The sequence below is a fragment of the Anas platyrhynchos genome, chromosome 29 (genome assembly GCF_047663525.1).
Source record: "Anas platyrhynchos isolate ZD024472 breed Pekin duck chromosome 29, IASCAAS_PekinDuck_T2T, whole genome shotgun sequence".
NCBI classification, from domain to species: domain Eukaryota; kingdom Metazoa; phylum Chordata; class Aves; order Anseriformes; family Anatidae; genus Anas; species Anas platyrhynchos.
The window spans coordinates 2,602,820-2,609,052 of record NC_092615.1 but is presented as its reverse complement, the minus strand read 5'-3'; the positions used below and the strand labels follow the sequence as shown (position 1 = coordinate 2,609,052).

Genomic DNA, 6,233 nt, shown 5'->3' with positions numbered 1-6,233 from the left:
GCAGGCAGGCTTAAACTGACGCCAAAACATCTGTGCAGAGGTGTGCAGAGATTTAACTGTCTTGGTATTCGACTGATTTAGCTGCTGCAACTTCAGACCATTAATGAGCCCCTGGGGAAAGAGCCAGGGGGGACTGGAGAGGCCACGGTACCAACCCCAATGTGGCCACAACAGCTGAGCTCTCACCCGCTGCAACAGGCAGGGGCACGGCTGTGCCTGTGCCCGGCTCAGCTCCTCGTTTTCCTTTTTTATGTGTGCTTAGAGTGATTGCTTTGCTCTATGAAGACCAGTGCTTCCTCAGAGCCCTCGTGGCTGCAGGCTCTGCGTGCATCTCGTGTCGCCAGCGCTGACCCCGCCAGCCCCTCCTCGCGTGCTGCGAGCCAGCGTTTGCAATCTGCGAGCATTGCCTTCATTAGCAGAGGTCCATCTCCTCCCCTTTACCGTTTCACCCGCTGCTGTTGATTAAGTTTCTTTTTGCAGCTCTTCCAGGAAGCCAGGGGCCTGTTGTTTTGGAGATAGCCTTAATTTGTTTACTTGTGCATATGTTCTGTCTTGTACAACGATGCTTCGCAGCTGGTCTCAAGCAGCCTACGGCACAGGAGAAGCAGCAGGTTAAGTTGAAACCAAAGGAAGTCACTGAAAGCTGGCCTGACATGCTAATCCAAGTGTAGGCACCCTCGGATTGATGTGGTAAAACATGTTGCCATATTGTTTTAGATAGCAGCTCTGCATTTATTGCTGGTTTCCATCACAATATAGGCACAATAACGGTTTGCTTGTGCAGAGCATCAGTTAAGCATAAAGATTTAAAGATGGAAACATTTACGGTTTTACTATGCAAATGCTCTAAAGCAGAGAGTCGGGGGTTAGGCTTGAGAAGTTCCTGCTGCACAGCATTTTCAGTCATGCTTTCAGGAGCCAGACAACTGCAAAAAAATGCCTGGTTTCAGAAGCGTTGTCAGTCCGGGGTGTTTAGGAGCTTGTGCTCCAATGAAGCTCTGCTGATGCATCGCTGAGGTACCTCTTCCCTGCTTGCACTGTGTGTGAGGCTCCTGCACCATACCCTGTTGGAGGCCTGGCGTGCTCTTGACTCAAGAGGGAGACATCAAAGTGTTGGTGCAGCAAAGGGATTCAGCCCCTGCAACAGGTCGTGAGAGATGGAGGATGGCAAATCCCTCTGCACTGCTTTCCTGCCCTATATCACGCAGAATCTGGCCCTATTGGAGAAAAGAAAATCATTTGGATATTTTACTACTACTGTAAAGCTGCTGTTTCTTCCCCCTACCCACCCTTCAGAAAAAAAAAATAAATAAAATAATAAAAATCATGTTTAATTTGCCAGCTTGCAAATGGCTCCTAAATAACACAGTTGTCTTTGGCTCAATTGATCAAAGGGCTCTGCCCATGAGAACAGCAATACTTCGCCGTCTTGGATTAGCTTTGTTTCGGAGGAATTGGATGTGTTTTTGTTGTTTTTAAATGATTCTCTTTTCAGGTTGAGGCTGAGCCAGATAAGTGAATGCATAGAATCGATATTTCGCAGAACTGATAGAAAATTAGCCAGGTTTAATAAACTTCATGCATGGCTTCCTATTGTAGCTGTATATCAAAGGGAAAATAAATATATTGACTGGATCTGCTTACAATAGCAGCTGTAAGTCACTCTGTGAAATAAGCCAATTGCTCAAATGGTTATGTGAGGCCATGCTGATTAGGGTAGAAAGGGATCATGCTCAGGACACCTGGGTCCTGTTCTCGCTAATTTGCTACATGACCTTGAAATTCAGGCCAAATTGCCAGGTACGTCCCTGAAGCTTGTTTTGCCTCATGACTTCTGGAGCTTTCTTTGAGACGCTGAGGGTTTGGTCTTTGGAAGCTCCGTGTTCTGCTTGGTCTCCCTGTACAAGGTGAAGGTGGTGGGACTTGGTGGCACTGCATTCCTCCAAGGCAGCTCCTGATGGTATTCCCATTTTCATTGTGCTTTACTTTCTTGGTAGCTCCCTTGCACATTTCCCATTTGGGGGATTACAGCTGATAAGTGCTCAGGGACCCACTGCAGAAAAGCAACAGTGAGGTAGGACTAGGTAAGGCTCAAATCTCAGGTGACCTGATTTTTTCATCTCCAGCTAAAACCGCTGTTTTCTGGGATTCAGGTAGAGACAGTAACCGTTTGCCTCTTGCAGATTTTCTCGTGATGTTCCCTGTAATCCAGGCCTCCCTGCAGTAAATGAACTGAAGGCATATGGAGCATCCAAACTCACTTGCATTCATCTTCATTTGCCCTGGCTGTAACGGACAGTGGCCACACAACTGTCCTTTGGAAATTGCTAATGCGAGACCGTAACTGCTGCTCCATTGCTCCTCCATCTCTTTGCAGCGGAGAAACAGTTGCACGTAATTGTACATGGTTTGAACACGCTGCACTTAATCCTGCGTGCAGCTGCCTACAAGGGCATCTGGCACGCTAAGGGCTGACAGCAGGGCATGCCGGGCAGCGCTGCTGATGGAGCCAGACAGCATCATGGGGAAGGACGGGGCACCCAGCCCGCTGCTGCTGCAATCCCCAGGGCACATTTGGTACCAGGGGGTGCAGGAGGAGATGTGTTGGGGTTTAGGTGTTGCTGACCAAGGTGACATGAGGCATGAGGTTGTCTTTTCCCCTCAGTGCTAGGGTGAAAGTGTCCATCCCTGGGCATGAAAGGGCATCTGCAGGACTGGAGCTTTCTGTTTATACCTGGGATTGCTGGGGAAAAGGGGTGACTGAGTCCGCTGGGATCTGGCCTCTTGATGTAGGTAAAGCTGGGGGGAGAACCAGGACCACATTTATTTATTTATTTATTTATTTATTTTAATCTGCAGTTTGCAGTGCACACGGCAGCACTGTAAAAAAAAGTGACATTTTTCTCTCTAGCAGCTCTGCCACTATCCCATTTAGTCTTTTCCTCTTGCCTGAACCCTGGACGGATTTTTTTTCTGATGGTTTGCCCGGTATGATGACGAGAGCAGATCCATGGCTGGCGTAAATCAGCACAGCTCCCCAAACTTTGGTGGAGCATACCGAGGTAGTGCTGGTGGAGGATCCTACCCCTGTTATTTTGGTTACTGAGCTGTCGCTGTTTCTGCAGCTTGTTGAATGGAAATGGCTCCTCCTTCCCTGTAACGAGGTGCAAGCTGGAACAGTTTTCCAGCCATGCATCTGCAAAGGGAAAATAAATGGGGAGGATGAGCAAGTCATGGGTGGGTGTTCCTGGCGGGGCTGTTAAGCATATAACATAATTTATTGCTTAAGTAACCTTGAAACAGCATCCATGGCGATGGAGCCCCGCTACATTGGCACTGCAGTGGGCAGGGAAGGAGAAGGGCTCTGTGAGCGGGATGCAGTTAAGCGTGCACCTGCCGTCATTCATCATCCAGTTAACCCCAAAGCTAAACTTTGCTTCAAAATCCGTATTTTCCTCTCCTTCCTCTCCCTCTCTGCACCTGCCTGCTGCCACCAGCCGTCAGCCGCCCCGCTTTGGCTGCGGAGCAGCAGAAGGAGCTGGGATTTGCTCATGTGCCCACCGGTGATGTGTGTGCGGAAAGCGTGATCAGACCGGTGAGTGCACAGAGCAGAAAGGTTTCTGTTGACGAATGCAAGGGAAGAGCGCTGTAGCCAGCACCAGAAATGTGTTTGTGAACCGCAGATGTGTCCACATGTGCGAGCGATGACTGGGAGAGCACAGCATGGAGCAGACGGGTGTGTGGGCACGCACATCTGCGTCAGGGGCAGTGCAACGCACAAAATGTGTGTGCAAATACTCAGGCAGAGCCAGAAGGGCGATAGGAGCAGTGTCTGGATGAGCAGAGCCTGGTAGGGGGTATAAAATTCAGGGAGTGGGAGTGCTCAGCACCCCCAAACCCTGCTGCAGCTGGCGACTGCTGGGCCAAAGGAGGCTCCCATTGCCTTACTGTGAAAATAGCTGCTTGCAGATCTGCATTCGAGGCAAATCTTGTGTTTACACCGCAGGAATGAGTGAATGAGTGTGGGGTTTGCTTTGTCTTTCTTTTCCCTTTCCCTTTTTTTTTTTTTTTTTTTTTTTTAATTTCCCTGACTCTGCAATTCCCAGCTGCAGGAATGCTGACGGGCAGATGAAAGGCTCGCTGCTGGGACTTCTCCAGCTCGGCTTCACAGCCCCAACACGTGTCTGAGCTGCTGTGCCCTGTCTGCGAAGCCTGTCCTCTGTCTTGTCTTGCTAGATGTTTTCTCTAGTTGCTGCTGTAGTATTCAAGATCATAACAAAGCCTCTGAAACGCTGGAATTTCCCTTCTCTCTTTAATGAAGATCAAGGGGAAAGTTATGTCCCTGCATGTAGGATAATAAGCAGCACAAGTTTACTCTGTCTGCACAGCGTGGGGAAGTTAGCTGTTATCTCTGTTTTTTCTAACGGAAACGTGTGAGCCGACAGTGTCGGGAGAAGAGGATTTATCTGGGAGGAAAATAGGGTGATGCAGTCCGTGAGAGCAGCTAGAGCTGGTTTAGCAGTTTCTGGCGTGGGCTCCAACACTCCGAAAATGCTGGATTAGTTTTAACCAACGCTGTTGAGGAGTCAAAGTCTTCCTATTGTTTTCTGCAGTTTTCCCAACTTGAAATCCCTTTAATCCAGGAGAAGAAAAAATAGTTATAAATTCCCACACTGACACGTTTCACGACCTAAAGTGTCCTTTTAGGTCTGGCGTTGTGTTTGATTTGGCTAATTAAATAGTAAACCCTTTTGTTTTACACATTGCAAAACATTAAGGTCTGTTTCAACACCATTGGTGTTTTTATTAGTCTCTGAAATTCTCGTGGAATGGGAAAAACGGTTCCATCCAGCTCTGCTGTGTCAGTAAATGTGTGAGCACTCACAGTATGACATAGTCACCAAGAAGCATGTACAAATTGAATCTCTACGTGTGGTTGTCAGGAAACAAAACATGCTCAATATCTGTATCAAACACAATTTTGATTTTTTAGCAAAGCTTTGTGGAAAACTTAGCAACAAAGGAATAAAAATGACTCCTGCAATTTGGCAACAGGTAAACAAAATGTATAAAAATCCATGAAAACAGTGTACAGCCGTCTCTGGGGACGATTTCTCACATGCAGGCTCGTCTTTGAGAAAGGGGAGAAATGGGACCGTATCCCACTCGCTGAGATTTCAAACCCCGCTGAAGTCATTTGTAACTGGATCAGGCTGGGGGATCACCACGGGCTCCGAATCTGATGTAGGCACCAGCCGAAGCTGCGGGGCTCAGCAGCAGTTTCAAGCGAGCATCTTTCATCTCCTGGGTGGTCCTCAAGTCCGGGCCCTCAACTCCTTTTTTTTCGCCCCCTCTCTCAAACTGGGCATTTGCTGATGCCATTGTTTAATCCAGCCATGGATCTGCTCCATTTTCCATGCTCCGAGGTAATTTTTGGCGAGGCTGCTCCATTCTCGCATGCCAGTTAAAAACACTCTCTCAGGCAGGTCTTCTTCCACGGGGCATTTGTAATCCTGGGAGGTTTGTGGGTAATAAATCTCCCTGCCTGCCTGGCTTTATTCTGGGGGAGGCTAATGGTGTAAAATCTCAGCCCCTTCCTCCGCATGGAAGCAGCTGACAAACAGCTCTGCTGCTAATTCCTTCCAGATGGGGCCAAGCTGGCATTTTCCCCGTACAGATTTCCCTGCAAAATGCGATGGGCCCTTCCTTGGCTCTCTGGTCCCAGCAGCATGCTGGAAGAGGCCCTGCCACTGTGGTATTTTTGGGTACAGTGGAGCTCCTTCACACACCGTCACCGTGGAGGTATGCTCACACAACCCCTTTTTGCCTTCTCACGCTCTCCATTTCCCTTCCCACTTTGCAGACCCCACAATCGGGGTCTTGCCTCCCCATCCTGTCCCTCGCTGACTCTCTGCGTGCAGCCAGCTTGTGAGAGGTGGTGGCAAATTGTCGTGGGCAGTGCTCATCTCCCCCGGGACAGGACAAGGAGCCCTCTCTGCATGTGGCCGGGCCAGCCCTGCCCTCTCTGCAGCAGCGAAGGCGAGCGCTGCACAACCCCGAGGAGCTGACAGCAGGTTGCTATAATGGGAACGTCACACCAGCTTAAGAGAGAATTAATACCCTGCCCTGTGGCTGTACCAGAGCTGGCGTGTAAGGCAGGACATGGCTGTGCTAATATAGAAAAAAAGAGAATTATTTACTGAGGCTGCGGGACACAAACAGATGCTGCTGTG

General features: G+C 49.1%; 1 long non-coding RNA gene across 1 annotated transcript; it reads left to right on the top strand.

The window, feature by feature from the left end:
• The first annotated feature begins 1,807 nt into the window (after positions 1 to 1,807).
• LOC110354347 (uncharacterized) lies at positions 1,808 to 5,670 on the top strand. Its single transcript, XR_003501356.3, has 3 exons — positions 1,808 to 1,907; positions 1,998 to 2,084; positions 2,184 to 5,670. It is a non-coding gene; the product is annotated as an uncharacterized lncRNA (long non-coding RNA).
• The last annotated feature ends 563 nt before the right edge of the window (positions 5,671 to 6,233 follow it).